Source organism: Vicugna pacos, chromosome 19 (genome assembly GCF_048564905.1).
Source record: "Vicugna pacos chromosome 19, VicPac4, whole genome shotgun sequence".
In the NCBI taxonomy this organism is placed as follows: domain Eukaryota; kingdom Metazoa; phylum Chordata; class Mammalia; order Artiodactyla; family Camelidae; genus Vicugna; species Vicugna pacos.
Genome location: NC_133005.1, coordinates 30,261,682 through 30,284,971, shown reverse-complemented (window position 1 = coordinate 30,284,971; position 23,290 = coordinate 30,261,682). Strand labels below are relative to the sequence as shown.

Here is a 23,290-nt window from a genome sequence, read left to right as displayed (position 1 = left end):
AGGAAGCCCGCCTAGAATGCCCCAAACCCTTCTCGGCCTTGGAATCCCATCTATAACTCCGGGTAGGAAACCACCCTCCTTCCTACCACCTCCAGAAGAATTCTCTGCTCCTTCAGCAATAGTGGGTTCCAAGGGGTTTCTGATCTCCTCAGACTCAGCCTTCCAGCCTGGAGTTCCTTGGCCCTGAGTTCCTAATGTGGAATTTTGGCACCTGAATGGAGAGGCGAAGGAAACCCAAGCAGTAGAACCCCAGCCAGAAACTAGAGCTAGAAAGATCCAGGGAGAAGAAAGGGGAGGGTGAAACTAGCAAGGGATAGATTTTGGCTTAGGTCCCGGGAGGCCTGGGGTGGGTGGTCAGGGTATGGCAAAGACAGGGGGAAATCCCAAACATAAGGATGCAAATAATACCAGCAGTAATTTACATTCAACAGTGCATTGGTGTTTTTAGCAAGAGAGAAGTCAGAGATTCTAGCCTGAATTAAATTCCAAGGCCCAGTTCATTTCACCAACCCAAAGAGCCGCCTGGCAGGGAAGGCTTTGGCTGCATGGAAGGAGGATGGAAGCTGAGTCTGGCTGCAGGGTAACTCTGCCGCTGCGCATCGTGGAAGGAGCAAGGGGGTATTATTAGCTGGGTAACAGCGTGTGCATGTGCACACGGACAGAACTTGGTAAGAGCATGCCCACATGTACAAGTATATCCCTTTTGGGGCTAAAAAGGTCTGGACAGGTGAAGCTCTGGAAGAAACCCAATGCATGGCTCAGAGGACCAGGGGAGATCACCAGGACCCCATGTGTTGGAGACTTGACTCGTTTGGTATCATCCCAAGCAGACTGGCATCTTCCACCTCTAGGGTCACCCGGACTCTGCACAAAAAGCCTCCGGGCTAGGGAGGGTGGCAAACTCCAAAGTGTTGGTTTTCCTTCCCAGAGCACAGAGACAGACACGACCCAGTGACCAGTGCCATCACATTGCATCCAGAACTACCCAGTAGCTCAGGCCGGTTTAGAGGGACCAATTGCAGCTTTGAGAAGTTGACGGTCCCACGACACAATCAGAAGTGACACACAGATACACAGACATCCACATCCTGCACCCACAGTGATGCGCTTGCCGGCACTGTTAGTCTGGGCGCAACCCACCCTTTGAGCACCAACCGGCCCGGGCACAGGAAAACCCGAGCTGGGCAAAGCCGGCAGCGCGCCAGAGGCGGCCAGGACCTCGGGAGCCTCCAGGGTGGGCTCGTCCAGCAGGCAAGTCCCCGCCACGTCCGGGTCCGCAGCCTCGCCGCAGACCCGGCGCCCAGAAGCTCGGGGAAAGCGATCGTGGTCCCCGGTCCCGAGGTGAGGTCTTTCGGCACGTCCCTCTCCGGCGGCGCCTTACAGCCCGGAGGCTCCTTTCGGTTCCCACTGTTCCTCGCCGCCCGCGGGCTCCTGTCGACTCTCCACGACCCGGGGAAAAAAATCCGCCCTGCGCCGGGAGTCCTCCACGCCACCACTGGTCCCCACGCAGACAGGCTGGCGCCTGCCGTTGAAGACTCACACGGAGACAGACACACGGGCCCTGCGACGGTGGCTCCGCCGCAGCCCGTGCCCCGGACTGGGGCGGCCCCTGTCTGTTCGGGAGCGAGGGCCCCCTCTTGCGACCCCCAATTCACAGGGGTGCGCGGGAGGCTGTGCTGGATGGACCCGCCGCGGCCGTCTTCACCTAAACGGGCGGGAAGGCGCTGGGCGCCGCTTCCCCCCAGCTACCCGGGAGCCTGGGATCACCCTCCGTCAGCCCCCTCTCGTCTCCTCGCGTCCTTACTTTCTTTGCCATTTTCCTTTCCTCAGCCCTTCCTTCGTAAACTCGTCGTTTCAGAAAACTTTCTCTGTTTTTTTTTTCTTTTTTCCCTTTTTGTCTTTTGCCTTTTATCCCGGTTTGCCGGCGGAGAAAGGCGTTGAGAGCCGGCCCTGAGGTGCCTGGTAAGTGTAGGGAGGAGTGGAGGGATGGAGATGAGAGTCTGGCGTGCTGGGAGCCGCCTAGCAGCGCCGAGGCCTGGCGGGCTGCTCTGGGCTCCCGGCTTGCCTGATCCCGCTATCCAGCCTTTCCTGTCCATCCTTCCTCCAGCGGCCAGGCTAGTTGGGGATGCACCCAGAACAAGGTCCCCGCTAGCGGGAGAAGGGACAAGTCTTGGCTCTCCGTGAAGGGATCCTTGGCGAGCTGGAGCTGGATCCTAGACCCAGATCCCTCTTTTTGGCGCAGCCAGTCTTCCTTCAGTTCAGGATCTCTGGGCATTTCTGTGGCAGGACCCCCTTCTCTGTTAGAGGTGCCCTCATGCCCCCTACCCACTCCAGCTGTGGGCCTCCAGACTCAGGCTCACAGTGGGAGCTGCCAGGAACCACACCACACACCCCATGGTGTTCATCTCCCATTTTCTGTGACCTACAGATAGAGCTTCTTCTCTGCAAGGCAAACCCCTGCTCCCTCAGCCAACCATCCCATCCCCACTCAAGTTCTTCTTCTCTGGGCCCCGGGAAACAGCTGGGTTTAGAGCTTCAACTAGTTCCTGGTGCAGGCTTTCAGATGCAAAACCCACTTCTGAGTCCTTCTGTTTTCAGAAAGGAAAACCCAGAACTGGCTTCTTGCGTAACCCTTCCCTCTATAGCCTGCTGTCTGCCGGCCTGCCCTCACAACCCTGAGATAGCAGTGTTTGGATTTGTTATGTAAGGAAGGGAGGATTAGAGGTTTTGCTCTGCCCCTCCTCCCCCCACCAAAATAAAAGTCCTAAATGGTGCATCCTGTAGACAATGTCTTTGGCAACAGCAGCTCTCCTGAAATAAGTCAGTCTGGTTTGAAAAGCTGCTCCCCAGCTTGTGCCCAGTACGATACTCTGGGGAGACATGCCAGCTTGCAGGGAAGGGACAGTTGCCTGTTCAGGGTGTACCTAAACCTAGTTTGCAAAGGCAGCCACCATGAACCTTCTCAGGCTGGTGCTTACCTGGCTCAGAGGACTAACCTCCTATTAGGCAGGGCAGATGGGCTGCTGCTGGAATTTCATCCTTTCTACACTTCCTGCGCCTGGGAGCAAGCTGTCCAGACCCTGGAGAGCATCGCTTTCACCTGGAGAGCACACACTTTCTGTGCCCTGCGTGCCTTCACTATGTGCTACGTGCATTTTCTGCACCTTCCATGTCTTCTCAATATCTTAGTACCCTTCTTCTTTGTCCTACGTATATTGTTTTAGAAGATGCACTTAGATGAGAAAATCAGAGCTAACTGTTCTCACTTAGAGGAAATTAAACATATGAAATAAGTTGCTGCTTGAATTTAGAAAACCACCTGCATTATTAATAAGGATTTGTTCCCAAGCAAAACTCAGTTTTAGCTGCCTCTCTGCAGTCTTTGCATGTGAAGTTACTTTCATGTCCAATAGCAGCCACTCACAACACATTCCTTCTTATTGGTATCAAAAAGGGGATGATGTCCTCCAGGCTGGGGGAGCGGCACAGAGGCAGTAGCAGGAGGCCTGCAACTTTCTGGAAGGAGCCAGTCACAGTGTGAGGAGGGAGCTGAAGCCCACAAATCCAGTATTTACATTGTAGTGTTTTCCTTTTTGGAGCTCAGTGCTTTTTATCAGGGCTTGCATTTCTTCCCATAAATAGACAAGGGACGGGAAGCTAGACGGTGTCCATCTGAGAGCTGGGGAAGGTGAGGTGGATGTTGAGTCTGGCCTGGGACTGCATCAGCAATCAGGAGCCCAGGCTGCCCTCAGCTCACTCTCAAGCCCCTTACTTTTCTGATCTGTCACTTTCACTGCCTTGATCCTGCCAGGCTTAGAAGCATCTCTGTCCTACTGAGGAGAGGCCATGGGCTTGGGCTGGTCTGGGGTCTCAGCTCTGCCTGCCCTGAGTGGGCAGCAAAGGGCTGCATGGTTCATGCTGGACTTGGTATCTGTCCTCCTTTGTGCCCTGGGAACCTGAGCCTGGTGCACGTCACTTTCCACAGACAAGGAGCAAGCAGACCACAGAGCAGTCAAAGTATGGCCAGATCACGAGGTTAATCCCACAGCAACATGTCACCCAAGTCTCTGAGGGTAAGCTGCTACCATCCATGCAGGTCACAGATGGAGAAGTAGGCCCGGAGTGGTCATCTCTTACCCAGTGTCACCCAGTGGAGGACCTAGAACTTGAATCCCCACTGGTCTGATGCCAAAATTTGTATGTTTGCTACCAAACCCCGTAAATCCACTATCCCTTATCTGGAACACTTGGGAGTAGGGGAGAGCTTGGGGAAAAATATGGACGGGTGGGAAGAAGCCCTTTTGGGGGACAGTTTTCTTTCTAATTCCCTTTGCAGGAAGCAGTCACTTTTGGGGGTGTATGCTTTCCAGCCACAGGACTCCCTGCCTAGGCAGGGAGATGGGCAATGGGACCTGGGAGATGCCACAGAACAAACACCACAAGTGGGTCAGGACACTGCAGTCGTGTTGCTTATTTCTTTGATGGTGGTTCTGTGTGTATGTGTGCACGGCTGTGTGTAGGGGGTGGGGGTGGGGGTGGGGGAGACCCACCTGGGCATGGTTAACTTGGAACATTTGTGCTGTTTGTGATTAATCAAAGTCCTCTCACTTTTTATCTGTTCTCAACTGAACTTTCCCCCAAAATGTATTGTAATGATCACAGCAAGTATTTCTAGAAGAAGCAGCCTCTAGGTGAGGCAATTTTGATGGAATTACCCAGAACTGAACCAAAGCTGTTTCCGGTATGATATCGAAGGTTTGAACCTGCACAGAGATGTACTCACGCTCTTAGGTCAGGAACATGTATAAACGTGTATGTAACTCATGCTCACACACACAGAGTCAGGCACAGAGGTACACACACGTTTCAATGCAGAATCCACACATGCACTCTCAGAGTCACATGCACACACATTGCACATATACCCACAAGTGTGTATCCATGCCCGTGTCCATGTGTGTCTGGATGCTCATATGTGTTCAGTTACATAGTGTGCACCGAACGTGCACAATTCGGCACGCACCTGTATGGATTTGTATCCAAAGTGAAACACAATTGATTACATATGCATGTGCATACACACCCTCACAAAATGCATGTGGGTCACGTGAACAAACACACGCATTATATGTCACACACCGGCCTTCACAATTATTCACACACCAGCCCCGTGTCCCAAATGAAATGCGGCATCGGTGGGGTTAATGGAGGCCCAGACTCCCATAAATATTTATAGGAAGCACTCAAGCTCTCAAAGTGGGAGACGAAACCTCTCCCTGCAAGCGCCTGTAAATCACGCCATGGCTGCGTAGTACCTGTCAGATCCAGGGCCGTGTGGTCCTGGACTTGCTCCACGAGAGCGGCCATATACGTGCTGGAGCACACGGCCATCTCCCTCTTCCCACCTAGTCAAGCATCCCAGCAAATGTGCCAAGGGTGGTCCCCACTCCTAGGATTCTTTTGTGAGCAGCAAGAGGAAGCATTTGAATGCTGCTGCTGTTGCTACTGCCAATGCAGGGTTGGAGGGGGAGCAAAGGCTTTTTGTGAATATCTGAGCTTCTTCAGTGAAGACAGAAGTTACTGTGGAGGGCCTTGATGAGAGGGTGGGCGCAAGAGAGGGCTGGGAGTCCTGGGCTGATCCAGGTTCACTGCAGCGGGGACTCCAGCTTCTGAAGCTGATCTCACTTATCAAACGCTGGGTCCCAGTAGCGTACTGAATTGCAGTGTGCTACACACAGCAGCACCTGCTGTAAGCCGGTGTTCCTGGACTACTCTGCCTCTGGTCTTGCCACGTCAAAGCATTCATTCAGTCGTCGAACCAACATCGGTTGTGTGTTTCCCTATGCCAGGCTTTGTGGTAGGTGTTGGCGATACAACAATAGCTGAAACCAGGAGTAATCCCAGCAAACAAATCCTCATGGAGCTTACAGTCTAGTAGGAGAGCAAGAGATGAAGTTAGCTATCACACTAAGCAGGGGACAATTTCAAAAAGAGAAAACTGCTGTGGAGGAAAACTGCTATGGCCCTCTGAGAGCATATGTACAACAACGAACCTGACACAGATTGGGGAAAGAGCAATCAGGGAGGGCTTCCTGGAGGAAGTGATATTCGAGTGAAGATCGGAAACCTGAATAGGAGTTATCCAAGTCATATGGGTAGGGGCAGAACATTCTAGGTCTAAATTTCTTTTAGTCTTAATTTTAAAGTAAGTGATCGGGATCTCTGTCTCCTCTCTGTTTTTTTTTTTTTCTTTTTCTACTTTCTCACCTTGCTCACTATTCTCACTACACGGCTGCCCAGTGTTTCTGGAACCTGCTGGTTACCCTCCTTGCTTAGGGCATTTCCTTGAGCTGTTCCCTCTGCCTGAACCGCTCTTCAGATAAAACAGTGACAAACTCCCTCATCTCCTTTAAGTCCTTGCTCTGATCTCACTGCCTTGATCAGGCTTATCCTGACCTCCCTGCTTGATCTGACAACCCATTCCCTTCTTCCTCCCTGGGCACTCCTTACCTTCCTTATTCTGCTCTACTGTTTCTTTTCTTTTTTCCCCTCATAGTACAAATCACCTTAGAACACTGGACTCTCTCTTCATTTATGGTTTACTTTTCTGCCTCTTCCTGCCAGCAGATAAGCTCTATGGTGTGACTGTCTGATGGCTGCTTTGTCCGTTGATTTTCCTAAGCACCATGAGTGGTGCCTGGCATTTAGTAGGGCCACAATAACCCAATAATTAGTTGAATGAATATGTGTTGAGTAAAATGTATTTAAAAAGGAAAGAGGTAATAGCTGTGAGCATGGGTTTGAGGTTCTGGCTCAGTAGCTATCTATTCATTCATCCAATCTATCCATCCATTTAATTATCTATTTGTCTATCAATCATCTATCTGTCTATCAGTTATCTATCCATCCATCCAATCTCTGTATCTATCTGTTCATCTACCGGTCATCTATCTGTTTATCTATCAATCATCTATTTATCAATCATCTATCAATTGCCTATTTATCTATCTATCATGTATCTAGTTTTTTGATATTCCTTAAAATATATGCTGCTAAAAATTTTTTTGAAAGGTTGTTTGTGTATCACACTCGAAAATCTTGTATCCATCAGTGGTGCACTTTGGGACACATTTTGGTGTTCATAAGGAGAAAGGCTGACATCTGATATGAGAGGCAGGTGGGGGAGCTCTGGGGAGGGAGGTTAGGGGTGGGGTGGGGAGGGGGCCAGAGCAGAGCTTAATCGCATTGTTTCCCCATAGATTCTTGGTGGGTCTTTGAAGAGAAAAGGGCGGGATGGGGGGATCAGAGAAGGGTCTTGTTGGGATTCTGAGGGCAGGGAACTAACCAGTTTCCCACCCATTTCCGACTGCCCTCCTTCCCCTAGTTTATTCTGTCCCTCGCTCTAATCTCATGCAGAAAAAAAAAACAAAGGCTCCTCCTCCCCGTTGCTTTCTGAGCTGAAAAGAAAGGGGCCTAAATACTTTGTCCCCCTGACAAGTTATTTTTAAAAAGAAATAATGTCTCTAAATCCAACATTTGTGATGATTTTTTTTTTTTAAGAAAACACACCACAAATCAACAGCTCTCTTGTTTTAAGCAATTGCAAGGGTTTGGAGAGCAGGCTGCTTGGTAAACACACTTTGTAAACATCCAGAAAAGATTGCATTCAGTGTCCTCCAGTCAAAATCAACCTCCCCGAAGCTCCTGCTTTCTGTTTCATTGATGCAGGAGGAGGCTCTCTAAAAGCGGACCGCGGCGGATGAGGCTGTGGTTCCTGAAGGCTTCTTCAAGATAACCGGGGCTGGGAAATCAAGGCATGTCTGTGAGCAGCCCTCGCCCCCACTCCCTACTCCTTCCCTTTGCATTCATTCTTTCTATAAAAAACCTTTTTAAAATTACTTTTTGTGTTCTCCGTTGTTTTTGTTTGGTTTTTGTGTGTGTGGGGGAGGTAATTAGGTTTATTTATTTGTTTATTTTAATGGAGGTGATGGGGATTGAACTCAGGACCTTGTGTGCACTAAGCACACACTCTACCGCTGAACTATACCCTCCCTGCATACATTCTTTGTACGACATTTGGCTTTTATCTCACACTGGAAGGGATCAGCTGTGAGGTACCCACTTCACAGCTGGGTAAATAGAGTCAAGGGCATCTTGTCTTCAAGCAAAACTAGGAAAGAATGTGTCTCTAGGTGCCTATTAATACCACCCAGCCAAGTGAACTCTTCCAGGTCCTTGTTGTTTTAGTTCTTGAGAAGTAAGCTGATTTCTTGGGGGCAAACCTACTTTTTATATCCCCTCTCAGAGGCACCCTTCTGGCTTTTTCCACCTCCACACCTTAGTTTGGAATGTTCCCCCTTCTTTTTCAGTCGGTTCCTAAAGTCTTAATAAACTCATCTTCTGGGCCCTGTCCTCCGAGATTGCCAGGGTCCTCTTTCAAAAACTTACTCTTGATCATGTCACTGTCTTGTTGGCAAAACCAACAAGTCATTGGTTTGTCTTTGCCTCAGAAGAGAGCCCAGCTCTGAATTTCAGTTCCAGCTAACCTGTGGCTTTGGCAGTCCAAGGTGCTGAGCCCAGATTCTGAGGTAATTTGGGGAAGGTCAAAGAGCAGAAGTGAAGTGCAGAGGCCCTTGGGAAGGGTCTGTCCCGGCCCTCAGATGACTTCTCAAGGAAACCCATATTTGCCTGCCTGTCCGTCTTCTGTCTCCTTCAAGGTCAACAGGCAGTGAACTTTCTCTGGGTTTTATACTTTTATACAGTAGGAAAGTTACATATCAATTGGATCACAGGTATCCTGTGTCTAGAAGACCTTTCTTTTGCTTAAGATCTCTAAAAAGAGTGACTCTGTTGTGTTCTCTTGAATGGGCCACCTTCCTCTCTGTTGGCACGATGGAGAAGAGTGCACCAGGAGACCAGGGAGGACTATAAAATCCTGCTCTCAAAAAGTAGAAGCATTAGGTTGAAACTTACAAAACTGTTTTTTTTCCCCCTGAAATTGTTGATATGCGATGGATTCTTTCTGCAGAACCTCTGAGCCTAATGTTAGCTCTTGGGAATCTTCCAGGGCATATTAGTCAAAGGATGGCCTGTAGGTAGCAAAGGAATTAATGATTACTAGGAACCAGAAAGAACACACTAAGAACACACCATGTCAAACTCATCCTGTTTTTATCTTTGATAGATCAGGGGCCGTGGCCTTGAAGATCTTTATCTGACGGACATTTTCCACACACCTGGTGCAGGTAAGTGTTTTACAACTATTAACTCATGTAACCCTTACAACAACCCTATGAGGCAGCAGGATGGTATTATCTCCATTTTCTGGATGAGGAAACAGAATCACAGAGAGGTCAAGCAACTTGCTCAAGGATGCACAGCTAGCCAGTGGCAGTGCTGGGATTGGATCCCAGACAGCCTAAATCCATAGTCTATATTTCCTACTATTATGCTCTTCTGAGACTGGGCGTTGGATGATAAGTAAAGCAGAATTTGGGACTAGCTGAAAAATGCTTCTGGGATTTTATCCGGTGGAGACTTGACTTTGAGGAGAGGATGTCCCCCACCCCTAGACCACCCTACACCCTCTCTTGAGCCATCTCTGCTCCACTGGGGACATTCCTTTAAAAAATGCTTTTTGAGATAGAATTGACATATAACTTCATGTTAGTTTCAGACGTATAACACAATGATTTGTGTATGTTGTGAAATGATCACCCCAGTAAGTCTAGTTTAATGTCCGTCACCATACATAGACACACATTTTTTTTTCTTGTGATGAGGAGGGACGTTGCTTTTAAATTAAATTTTCTGAGATATTGGCAACTCATCCCACTCAGAAAACATTGATGGCTCCCCTTTGACTCTAAGGAACATTCCAAATTCTTTAGCCTGGACTTCAGGGCCCAGCACCACGGCCTTTGTTTCTCCATCCTTCACTGCTGTACTCAGGCCAGACTGGCCTCAGCACCTCCTGGGGGTTCTCTAGCCTCCACACCTTGAAGGTGTGTTTCCCATGAAGTTCTCTGCCACTCATACTCCTTCCCTCTTTCAATCACTTCCTTCTTTAATTGCTCCTAGGTCCCAGAGAGGTTAAGCAGCTTGTTCTAGGATGCACAGCTAGAAAGTGACAGTGCTGGTTTTTTTTTTTCTTGAAATCCTCCCTGGAGCTGGAGTGGGGGCCCAGAAGGAATTCAGCTTGTAGAGCTGGGTAGACCTGGGAGGAAACCCAGCCCCTCCTCTCACTGGCTGTGGGGAGTGAAGGGAGTCACTTCACCTCTCTGAGCCTCAGTTGCCTCTTGGTAAAATGGGGAGCATCTTGCCCACTTCTTCTGGCTTTGGAAGGGATGTGTTGTGAGATGGCCTTTCGATCATGTCTGGGGGGTGGTGGGGTGCAGTGAATGGTGGCTGTTGTGATTATGGGGGGCAGGACTGGGCTGGTTGGGGTCTCCCTTGGATGATGTAAATTCTGGAGAGAGGGCTGGATCGGAGCCATCTCTGGTCCCTAGCAGTGTCTTTCTGAAAGGGCTCGGCCTTTCAGGAAGGAGGCAGGAGCTCAGGAAATACTCCTAGAAGCAATCTGGAAGGATTAGACTTAGCCGCAAGCCCAGACTCCCACATTGTAGCTGGGAGACTGTCAAGCAGGTCTAACCGGTCCCATCCTCTGGCCAGGATCGCTGGCTCAATTTGCCCTGAAATTGGTTGGCAGGGAAGGCCCTAGAAGGCAGTGTGCAAAGCCCAGCAGGAGCTCCCGGGAAGTGGGATTTACTGCTGTGAGCATACTGTGGGCAGGACGCTGGAGTTCCAGCCCCGAGTGCGAATAGTCTCACCCCCACCAGCTTTTTCCAGATGCTCAGAGCCCGGGAGCCTTGACTGACACGACTTGCCAGACATTTTTCTGGCATGATCGCAACGTGTGCTCGCCTCCCTCCTTGGGAACCACCTTTTGGAGAGATCGTCTTGAGTCTTTATGCTGAGGGCTTGGGTCCCTAACTTGGTGACAACACAGCCGATTTTTGGGGCTGTGTTTCTGTGAGTCTGTGTGGGGTGAGTGTCCTGGTACTCATGCGAGCGTGGACACAAGGGCCTGTGCAAAGTGGTGCGTCCACCAGTGAACCCAGCCACAGAAAAGCAGTGTGCCTCTGTGGTTAAGACGGGGCTAGCCGGAGTCAGGCTGCCTGTCACTTGTGCATTTACTGGCCCTGTGGTATCGGGGTGATTCCTTCCACCTCAAGGTTTGATTTTGTATCAACTGGACAGAACCATGATAATGCTGAGGAGTTAAAGCTCTTGCGAGAATTAAGTTAGATATGCCTGTAAGGTGCTTAGCATGGCCTCTTGTGCATAAGAGGCGCTTAGTAAAGAGTGATGGCTGTTTTCGTTGTATTATACATCAAACGTGCGTAATAGTGTAGGGAGGAGTGCAGACTCTGAAACCAGAGTGCCAGTTCCAACACGTTCTAGCTGTGAGATTTTGGACAAGTTATTTAACTGCTCCGTCTTAGTTTCTTCACTTGTAAAATGAGGATAATACTATTTGCCTCACAGGGTTGCTGTGTCATAAAGCGCCTAGACCAGTGCCTGGTGGAGGCGTGCTGCGCTGTGTGTTAGCTGGTGGTGTTGTCACCGTCGTGATCACCACAGTGACCATCTTCATCTTCACTATGGTGATCACGACCTTGTCAGCCGTCGTTGGTGCCCACTTACTCCTCTAGAGGAGAGTCTGTTGGTGAAAGGAACTCTCAGGGACGTGGTTCACGCTCAGACCTTAGAGAAGGCCAGATGAGGTCTCCAGGTATCAGCCAGGATAGCACGTGGCCCCGAGTTCAAGCCTTGCCCCATTGCTTCTTGCCTTGGTCCTTCCGGTCACAAAGTGCTGTCAGCTATACTCTGGCCCTTCCAAGGCACTCTGGGTGGTGGGTGAGGCTTTGGTCCCCTAATAATCACTCCTGTCTCCTCCCCAGCCCGGAAGGATGCAAGGACCTGGCTCGCCTCCCAGGCCCTGAACAGCTGATGTTGTCTATTTTTGCCTCCTTGGAAAGGGCCTCTGATTCAGTCCTCAGGATGCTCTCTGAGCGGGGGCTAGCTTTCCTCCTCCGACAGAGGCAGGGGCTTCTCACTGGGGCTGGGAGCTGGGGTCCTTACCCTGCCACATTGGCTAGACCCCAGCTTCTGCAGACTGCCAGTTCTGGCCTGAAACTCTGGCTCCACCACCTGGGTGGCCTGGGGAGGCCAGGTAATCTTTCTAAGTCTCACGTCCCTCATTTGCAACATGGCTATAATCATATTAATCTGGCAGGGCGGTAAAGGAGAAACGAGGAGTGAATGAGAAAATGCACAGAAAGCAGGAAGTGCAGCGGCCTGTGCGGGGCAGGTTCTCACCGGCAGAAACAGCACCCCTCTGCCTTCCCCTCCAGCCCCTCCCAATCCCAGGGGAGGCCCAGGGGACAGGAGATGGTCAGAAGCTTGAAAAGGGCAAAAGGGCTCAGATTTACTCCTCAACAAGCTTTCTGGAAGCAGGCACATCGTGGGCTCCCCCAGGGAAGGAGGACCAGGATGGGCAGGGCTTGAGCCCAGGGTTGTAGACGCCCATCCCTCTGCAGAGTCTGCGCATGTGCTCTGTGTGTGTGTGAGCTCACCACCTTTAACCTACTGGACACAGGTTACAGAGCCAGAAGTCAGAGGCTGCTCACCACGTCCTTCCTGTGTCTCTGGGAACCAAGAGGGTCAAGAGCAGGTATAGGGGCCACGGCCCAGCAGTTGGGAGTGGAGTGTGTGGGTAAATTAATGAAAGCCTGCTCATCTTCAGGCATGAATCCTCTCATTCACTCAGCAAACACTCTGTGCTCAGCACTTCTGCCTCTCCGACTTCGCTGATTCCCGAGTCATCCCATGGTGACTCCGAGTGACTGTGAGCCTGTGCTCCCAGGTGGCAGTTTGGGCAGAGATTAGGGGGTTGTGCCCAAATCCTCCTGCGAAGTGGACGAGTTAGGGTTTGAACTGCAGTCTGCACACAGGTCCTGAGGGGCTTGAATTCCAGGATGAGGAGTTTGGGTATCACCCTGCAAGGATGGAACCATGCTGCTGTGTCACTGGCTGAGCCATGTGACTAAGAGTGGACATTGACCCAAGCTGGGCCAATAAGCATCAATTTCCCAGGAAAGTGGAGTGTGGATTCTGGGGTGCTGGTCAGAGGAGGGGTGGGAGCTTGAAGGGGAAAAGGGTAAGAATGGAGCGTCGGGGCAGCTCCCCTGGGCCTGGTGTGGGAGGAGTCAGAGAAAGTCTCTCTGCAGCGAGGGAAGGCTGAAGCGGGCATGTAGAAAAAGCTGAACAGGTTGAAGATGGCTTAATGAAGCTGCGTATAGTGGAGTGAGCCAACCCATAGCACGAATCAGTGAGAAATAGGAAGCAGAACATAAAAGCAGGGTAAAAGAATGAGGCTGAACCAGAAATGACATTATGATTCACATGTGACGTAAAGTCTATATTGAGATGGGCTATAGAGTTGCCTCTGGGCTTCCTAGTGGCCAATGGGAAAAGGGGGGAAAAAGACAACCTTTAAGAACCACAGTGCTTCTCTCAAGGAAATGCAAACCAGATGCTCAGGAGAAACATAAGCATTGCTAGTCCTGGGGCTGGAGAGAAGTTTCTTTGGTGGACTGTCAAGTCCCTGGACAGATTTTTGGTCAAGATGAGTGGAGGTAGTAGGGACTACTCTGGGGGTCATACACTGCATTCTGGTCCCAACTTCACATGAGATCTTGGATGGTTGCTTAGCCTATCTGAGACTTACTTTCCTCCTGTGTAACACGGGGCACCTGCCTTCGAGGGCTCTGAAAGCAGACTGTCATATGTGATGGAAATACAGGCACACAGTTGCTGGTCAGTAATGCTAACCTCCCTCCCAACCTCTCTGAAAGCTGTTTCCCTTTAATTAACTTTTTATTGCTTTCTTGACCTCCTCCTGCCATGCGCTAGCTCCTCCCCATGTCCACTCACTACCCTGGGGACCAGGGCACAGTCAGGTGGCTGCTGGCATGGTGCCTGCTGGCCCATAGCTCTGCCCTGGGACTGTGCCTACAGCTGAACAGAATGCAAGCCAGGCTCCACAGCCTGCATTCTCCCAGGGCCTCCTCTGTGCTGGGCCTTGGATGAGGCTGACAACTTTGCCCCCGAGCCACGCTCAGCCTCCATCATGTGCTCCTCGTCCCCCTGTGCATCTTCGCCACCCAAATCCTAGGAATGGATAAACACTTGTCTGTGTAGTAAGTTGTTTTAACATCCATCTCCCAGCTAGGATACATGTGATGTAGGCATGTTGTATTTTGTCCTCCACTGTTATGTTGGTCCATAGCACCCGCTCGGGGCTTACTACATAGTAGGTGATTGAAATATATTGGCTGGATGAATGAATAGATCGATGAATGGAATGCATGAATGAACTGAATGAAACCTTGTGATGGTCGGTCCTGTGGGGTCCGGTGACTATCTCCATTTTATAAAGAAACTGAGTTTTCATCTCATTTTTCTGCCTCTTTACCAGGCCAATTTCCACCCATTCTTCAGGCCTCAGCCATAAAGTTACTCCCTTCGGAAGGCCCCACTAAAGCTCTTGACTGAGTCAGTCACCCCCACCCATTACTGCTCACCCCTACCTCTCCAAGCTTTGCCCAGATTTCTTTCCCCTATATCCGTCTACTGGGAACTGTTTATTTGGGTTTGTGACCCTCTTAACTCTGTCAGTTTTGTAATTTTCAGGGCCCAGTACAAAATGAAGATAAAGGGTGTCTTTAAAATTTTTTGAGACATTTAAGATGGCAATGGAGCATTAAAGCAAGCCTGGCCCTTTCTGATGGTGGGGGTCCTGTGTGACTACGCAGGTCACACGCTTGTGAAGCTGGTCCTGATTCTGTGATGACATGGGCCTGGAGGGTCTGGTTTACTGCTGCTCCCCACTGCTCTGAGCCTCACCCAGGGCCTGATCCTCATTAGCATCTCATTTAAACATCAAATGAGTAAATGAATGAATGAATGAAAGCAAATCTATGAATGGAAGTTACATTGGCTCTCTAAGCCTTAATTTTCCCATCTGCAAAATGGGAATATGTTGCTTCCCTCTCCCCTCTGCCCCCCAGGCAGGCAGTGAGGACTGCCTGAGCCCTGGGGCCCCAGGATCGTGTGGCACATGTCCTGGAATCAGTTGGGTGCAGGTGATCAGAGGACAGAGGCCGCTCTGTGTGGGGCCGAGTGAGGCTGACCTTATCAGACCAGTGGACTCTGCTCTCTGCAGGCGGCCAGCCCACTTCTGATGACGTACTTCTACCTGGCTGGAGCCCAGGGACTGGGGACAGGCCATGGGCCTCTCTTCCTTAGAAACCCTATTTATTAAACACCTACCATGTCTCAGGCACCTTTTATCTTATTTGGCAGATAGAGAAATCAAAGTTCAGAGAGTGAAAAAGGCACGTCCAAGGCTTCTTAGCTATCACGGGGCAGAGTCAGCCATGGAAGCCAGGTCTGTCGTCTCCTAGACCAGTGCTCACTGAGAACAGAAAGTACACATCACTAGGGGATCTGTTCACAGAAACCTGCATGAGTATGTATGTGTGCGTGTGCGTGTGCGTGTGCGCGCCTGTTTGAGTGTACAGGACATCCTGTGTCTGGGCTCTGGACCCTGCTGACCTTCCCTGAAGCCTCCCCAAGCTGGCAGGCTCATCCCTGGGGAAGAAGCAGCATGGATTCACAGCCAACCTTGGTCAGTGTCACTGCCACACATATACCCAGCAGTGTTAGAATCTAAGCAACAAACATCTCTGATTTTTCCCAGGTACCATTGTTACACAAATATATTGACTTCTTTGCCTTTATTTTTTATGATTAGGGAAATCCTAGCTTTTAAGCTTAAAACTGTAGGAAGACTTGTGGGATACCTATATAAGCTTATTTTTAAAAAATGAAGGAAATACACAATGTAAACAACGAAAAAAGGAAAACTTCTCTCACTACAAAATCATAATGAATTTATACACTCCACCCACAACATACCATACACACACACACCCCACACTCTTTCTAAGGCTCCAGGGGCCAAAGGCCTGACTGCCCACTTTGAAAACTGGAATCTGAGTGTTTTTTATGGGAGGTTACATGTGCAGGGTGACATGAGCCTCACTTCTCCCTGGAGCCTTCTATCCCTTCACGTCCCGTCTTGTGCCTTGAAAGCGTCTGTGTCTTTGAAACTTGGCAAGATGGACACTTTTTTTTTTTTTTAAACAAAAATGGGTCCAACCTATCCCCCGGTGTTATGAAACTCACTTTTTTCTTTTGCTTAACAACATGTTTTGGACATCTTGTCTGTCCAGAGTCTGACCTCACACTTTTAAACAGTTGCACAGTGTTCCAAAAATTTGCAGCTTGAAACATGGTTCTTTATAATAAAGTAGCAGTGGGCAGCCTCTGGAACAGACTGTGTGAAAAAGGAGACTTCACAGAAATGTCCTGCTTGGGGCAGCTCACTGTGGTCAGGCTCCCAGCACTGTGGGGTCAGTGGATGCAATGGCTTTGGCCATGAAAGGAACGTGGTTGGGAGGTGCCTGGCCCGTGGGAAAGAGCACGGGGCTCAGTTCTTCATGCAGGGACGCACTGTCTTACCGCTGATTCCCACCTTCATGTGCATGTATTCACACACTTTCCCACGTTCCTGTGCATGCGCACACATGCACACACTCTGACTGCTATTGTTCATGAAAACCTCATCTTCATGTCCTAAGGATGTGGAATGGGCGTATTGAAACACCAGCTGAGCCCTTACTGTATGCCCAACACTGTCCCAGGAATGTCACATGTAATCCCGTGTGGTCCTCAGATGAGGCTCAGCCAGGAAGCGATGTCCGCACAGACACTGAGCCAGATCAATGGCCGAGTCTGAGCCACACCTCTCTGCCCTTTCAGATCTGGGAGGAGTGACCCAAACATGGCTAGATACGGGATCTGGGAATTTAAGCTGGGATGCCATTGAACATGGAGACTGTAGCTTGTACATTGTCAGTCTGGCCACCTCCAGCCTCTTCCACTGCCCCAAGCTCCAGGAGAGATGCTTTCTGATGGACTCAAGTGACACAAATTTAGAGCCAGGGGGCTTCTTCCCATTTATGGAGGCAGAATAATGGCTTCCCAAAGATGCCCCTGCTCTAATCCCAGGAACCTGTGAATGTGTTATCTTACTGTGGCAAAAAGGACTTTGCAGATATGAGTAGGATCATGACCTTGAGATGGGGAGATTACCCTGGATTCTTCCGGTGTGGCAGATGTGACCACAATGCTCTGAAAGGTGGAGAACCTTTCTGGACTGTGGGCAGAGGGAGATGGGGTGGGAAGAAAGGTTGGAGAGACACAACGTCGCTGGCTTAGAAGGAGGCAGGGGCTGTGAACAGAGGAGTGCAGGTGGCCTCTACGATCTGGAAAAGGCAAGGAAACCAATCCTCTCCTAGACGCTCCTGCAGACACCTTGATTTTAGCCCAGTGCAACCGGGTCGAACTTCCAATTTATAGAACTGTAATACAGAACCGCCGTTTACCCAGGAAAATCCACTTATTCATCCACAGGGCCCCTCCTTGGTCAGATCACACACATGCACACACACAGTCGATGCTACTTGGGTTGAGTGTGCCGTATGGCTCCAGGCAGAGTTCTAAGTAATCAGAATAGTAACAATGATTCGGTTAAGGCGGCTAACACTGTTAACAGTGATATGGATGGTAGTAACAATAGCAAACGCTGAAATTCACCCACCACGGTTACTTGGCTACGCGCTTCTATTTATGAATTCCTTCCCTTCTCATGACAGCCCCAGGAGGTGAGTAACTCCTTGTTAGTCCATTTTACACATAGGGAAAGCGAGACACAGAGCGGTTAAGTAATTTGCCAAGGGTCACTCAGCTAAGAGGTGGAGCTGGGATTTGAACCCTGGCCATGTGACTCATTTATTTGCTCACAGACTTACAGACACACACATCTCCTCACATTCACACAGATAATCCCACAAGGACTTCATATGCTCTGACCAGGCCCCCTTCCTCAGTTCCTTTCACTGGCCCAGGGGTGGGGTGGGGGGCATGCAGGAGAGGATGGGGTGGAGGCAGCTGGGTTCAGAAACCCTGGCTCTAAAAGAGATTTTTCATGGAGGGTTCAGGTCAAAGCTTCAAACAATGTTCTCATAGGAAAAAAAAAGTTGCTAATTCCTCCCCCCACCCCGCTTTGCATTTCACATCTCCTTTTGTGAAACTTCACTCGTTTCAATCAGATGATTGGTTCCATGCGTAATTAAACGTGAGTCAATGTGTCTGGCTTGGCCGAATTCTTCAGACCTGTCAGCTCTCAGAAGAGGCTGCATCCTTGGTTGGAGTGATTCTGGACTTTGGGGTCTGAAAACACAGTCCCGGTGCCCAGGGCATCCTCCCCTGCCCCCTACCTCCCCCAGCTCCCCCAGGGCTACCAAGCCAGGCTGGCTGGGGATCACGGAGATAATTGGTGCTTTCAGGCAGCCAGCAGCTGGGGGTTCACAGCTCCACCTCTTATCTGCCTTGGGGCAGGGCTGGGTCGCTGGAACCTGTCGGGCTAGTTTGAAGGCTGTTATTACCTCAGCTCTCTGGGATGGGATGGAGCCCTGGAGGAGGGTGGAGATGGAGGAAGGGGAGCATGGGTTAGTGGAAATGGGGAAGAGTAGGAGAGAGGTGGGATTGAGATAGAGGCTGGGATGGAGAGGAGGAGGGTGTGAGTGAGTGAGGGAGGCGGCACAGGGATAGGAACGAGGCTGCGGAGTGGGAGGAGGGGGTGGGGCTCTGTCTTTGCTCACCCCTGGCTTAGCCAGCAGATTTCCCTATTTCCCATCCCTGCCCCTCCCCACCTCCAAGGGCCAGGAGAAGGACCAAATCCGATTCCCTATCTAGCACAAGACTGGTATATAATGAGGACTGGAAACCACTGTGAGAATCTCTCCGAAATTGTGGGAAGCCCACCAGGTTGGGGTCCAGCCTGACTCTGCTTCCTGAGACTCCCACTCAGTTCCACGAAGGGTGTTGGGGGCTCTTGCAGGGACGGTGTAGGCAGGACTTGGTGTCCACTCAGGGGGCACCCTAGGAAATAATGGGGTTGTCCACACAGCTGGGTGACTGGGTAAACTGACTGAAGGGGTTGCCGTTCTTCCTGCTCCCAGACACCTTGGGCCTAATAACTAAAATAACTAAGGTCTAAGTTATTTTCCACCATTAACCTCCAGTGTCCAATCCCAGGATCAACCGCCAGCCTCTTTCCTCTTCTCCACTTAATTCTCCCTCCTTCTCGCCTTCCAACAACACAAGTCAACCTTGTGTTTTGGGCTGGAGTCCAGAAGAGACCCAGACTCTCCCAGAGCTCGCAGCCCAGGGGCGGCACTCTGCTTGTCTGAGGGACCCCTGGAGGGCGTCTCAGAGGAGGTGATATTTGAGCTGAGGTTTAAGGGATGAACTGGTGGCAGTGACAGTGACAGTGGGGCCAGCAGAGAGAGCACCCACTGAACTCCCACCCTGTGCCGGTCACGCCTCCTGTCCCTTCGCAGTGAACTCTCATGAAAAGAGTAACGAGGTAGGCTTTGTGGCTCCAATTTTATAATTGAGGAAATCAGTGTTTAGGGAGGTGCAATGACTTGCCCAAGGTCACACAGTTGGACCCAGGGGTGTGGAGGTGGGATTCGGACTTGGGTCAGTCTGTCAAAACCTCATGCTTTATCCATTAGAGCAATTCCTCCACGGGAATGTTCTAGGCCGAGGGCACGGGAGGCTGGAATGATGTGGGAGTCTGAAGCCTCATCAGTGGTTCTGGATGGCTGGAGTGCGCCTGGTGCCATGTGGGGGAGCCGTGGTGTGTGTGTGGGTGACGCCACGTCGGGGAGCCGTGGTGTGTGTGTGTGTTACAAAAGTTTGGCAAAGTCTGGGTTAGGGAGGTCTTGAGAGTCAGGCTAGGGAATGGCGACGTGGGAGGCTTTGAAGAATTTAATTTTGAGAAGAGCAGGAGCCCCGTGCTTGGAGCAAGCCGACTCTGGAGCCCGCCACTTACTGCGGTGTGACCCTGAGTGCGCCTCTTTGCCCACATTGCTCCCTAAACGAGGCAAGGATAGGACCTACTCAGTGGAGCTGTTACAGGTGTTGAATAACTTTAGTGTTTAGCGCAGAGCCTGGCACACAAAAAAGTTGAAAATTATTTCTGTTTTCTTTCAGAAACTAACAACTGGGACTGGGGCGGGAGATTTGCTGGAAGCCTGGGAAGGGTGATCTGATTTCTATGTAAGACACACAGAGCCTGCAGGAGGCTGAGGTGGGCGATCCCAGAGCCCAGGGTGAGAGGGGGCTGGGTGGGCTCCGGGAGGCTTAGGGTGGGGCAGGTCCTCCATCTTCCCACCTGCCAGTGCCCTTTTCCAGCCCTTCCTGAGTGATGAGGGTGGGGGAGGAGGGAGGGAAGACAGAGATCAGAGATGCCAAAGGTCACCCGTGGGGCCTGGCTTCTCCCAGAGAGGTAGCTCCGGGAAGCCCAGGGTAAGGGTGGAGGGCAGAGGGCAGCCAAGCCTCTCTCCTCCTCTGGAGCTGGGGACAGGGCGGGGCTGGGGCTGGACCCGGGCCAGGCTGGATTTTCCTACTGTTTCTCTGTGTGCACAGAATTGGCCTGGTCTGAGTCCCGGGGCAGCTGGGCCTTTCTCCTCTCTGACGGTGCAGCTGAAGGGATAAAACGTTTCTGGAAGGAGAGTCACCGCGTGGGGGATGAGCTCCCGGAGGGGTCTGGCATGTGCCGTGGGATACCCCCCGGCCCACTGGGTGCCTCCAAGGGCCACACAGAGTGGCTTTAGTTAGTTTGGAAGGGGGCGGACAGCTTTCTTAGGCACAGACGCCATGCCCAGGACCTGCTCCTCTGACTTTTCTGGCCGACACAACGGGCCCTGGGCTACTGCTCAGGATACTTTTAGGGGCCCATAGAAATATCTGAATTTCCTTAAAGTCAGAAGAAATAAAGTGCATAGCATCTAGCCTGGATTATAATTTTCTTTAAACCAACACAGTCATGAATTATAATTTTAAATATAAACAGTTTCTAGGTCCCATGAAAGTCCTGGTGCAGCCTGGTCTTTGCACGTCCTTCTCTGCAGGACCGAGTCCCAAGACACAAATGCCTTAGGGGCTGGACTCACACAGAGCTGGACTCAAGCCCAGATTCCAGCACTTGCCTGCTGTGTGACCCTGGCTAAGCCACTAGCCTCTCTGAACCTTAGTTTCTTTATCTGTAAAATGAGATAATGAATGAATGAATGAGAGGCAGATTTACCTCTGAGCACATAAAAAGCATCCAACCTATCAAAGCTGTCATAAAAAAAAAAGGCAACAAATTGCCTGGTATTCAAGACCACACACTTAATAGTTATTTGCTGAGTGCCTGCTCTGGGTCAGGCTATGTCCTGGGCACCCTAATCATTCAGCCCCTGCCTGTTCCTCAGCCTCTGTAGACCCTGGTCCCTACGCCGCCCATGTCTGTATCCCCATCACCTGACTCGCCATGCCTGGCTTACAAAGACCCTTATGGTTCCTGCCTCTGCCCCTTTCCTTCCTTCACTTCCACTTCCTTATTTGGCACTGGATCTTTGGAATTCTCCTTCTGATCTGGCCAGGCAGCCCCATCTGGACCCAGTGGAGGTCAGCTGTCATCTCCTCACTTTTTACAGGAGGAGCTGCCCCAACCTTTGTTGCATTCACATCCGCATGCCCCACGGAGTCCCATTTGGGTGCCAGACCCTCTCGCTGCCCCCTCCTCCACAGAACCACATCCAAGTTCAGCCCTGGAGTTGTCTAACTTTTCCCCAACAATCTGCAGAAACATGGGTCAGGCAACCTTTCATTTGAAATGTTGACAACCTCAGTTTTCTAATAAAATAAAAGCCTGTTTTCTATCTTATCCCTGCCAGGGACATCAGGAATGATTGATTGATTGATTTAAAGAAATTAAAACATGTCACATATTTTATAAGCAACTTAACCACCCATGCTGGAGCCTGGGTACCTGACATAAAGATTGCAGCTTTAAATGTGGCAATAAATATTTTTCAGTATGAAAATCAATATAAAATATGAAAAGATGGATAATGAGGAAGTATAATTTCTTTTCTCTTAAATGACACTAAAAACCTCTACAGCCTCAGATTTTCCATGGCTTAAATTAGGAGAAAAATGCACTATATATATAATATATATAAATATAGATAATATATATAATAAATATATATATATATATAAATAAAATATATATGTATGTAAGTGAACCTAATGAACCCCCTACTCTGCATCCCCAAGGTATACCTCCTTGCTTCTACCTTCGCTCTTCCCTCTGCCTGAGATGCCCTCTCCCTCTGATCCTCTTGAATGTTCTAAGTCCCACAGGGCAGAAATCTTATATCTTTCATTGATGGATCCTAAACTCCTAAAAGAGTTCCAGGCACATAACAGGTGCTTATTAAATATCTGGGGGTAATGAATGGTTAGCCTAGAGAACTCCTAACTATACTTCAAAACCTCCATCAAATGTCCTCATGCTTTGTGCTCCTCCCCATCCCCTCCAACAGTGTCTAACACTGTAGTTCCCATAATGCTCTGTGTTGATTTCTACTTCTTTTCAAATTGAAGAGCATCTGGGCCTCTGGAGGAGGCGGACCTGCGTTCTAATTTTGCCTCTGACACTTCATTCACTCACTCACTCACTCAACGAAGATTTACTGGGCATTTGTCGTTTATGTGCCAGTCACTTCAATGGTGAGCAAAAGCAGATTGGCCCTGGCCTCCCATGGAACATTCCATAGGTGCTCCCATTAGCCTTCCCCAGCCTCAAGTGCTTCAGCTGCAATGGGGATAACACCCCCCTCCTCGGTGCTGGGTAGATTAAACTGGAAGGCACTGCAGGCACTGCTGTATGGCACGGGCTCTTAGGTTTTCCTAGACTCCTGCTCCCTCGCTGGACTCTGAGCTCCTTTTCGGGGTGGGGGATGGTTGCTATTAACTTTCTCTTCCCTTGGGCACAGAGGAGGTGCCAATACATGTTGGCTGGTGCTGAGGTTGGCTGAGCTGCTCTTTGTGATGTGTGAGCGCACACACACTCACACACACACACACAGACACGGTCAGATCTGGCCTGGCCTGGCCTCACAGATTCTTCCAAGGTCCAGAACCACCCTCCGCCTCTGAATGGGCCAGTGCTAGGGATGAGCAAGAGTGCCAGAAG

At 50.3% G+C, this 23,290-nt stretch overlaps 1 long non-coding RNA gene across 1 annotated transcript in view; it reads left to right on the top strand.

Moving 5' to 3' along the window:
* LOC140687293 (uncharacterized) overlaps nucleotides 1-9,246 on the top strand; it is a 193,690-nt gene extending 184,444 nt beyond the window's left edge. Inside the window, exon 5 of the long non-coding RNA XR_012061490.1 lies at nucleotides 9,185-9,246. This is a non-coding gene — a long non-coding RNA (uncharacterized lncRNA). The remainder of the gene's footprint in view (nucleotides 1-9,184) is intronic.
* The last annotated feature ends 14,044 nt before the right edge of the window (nucleotides 9,247-23,290 follow it).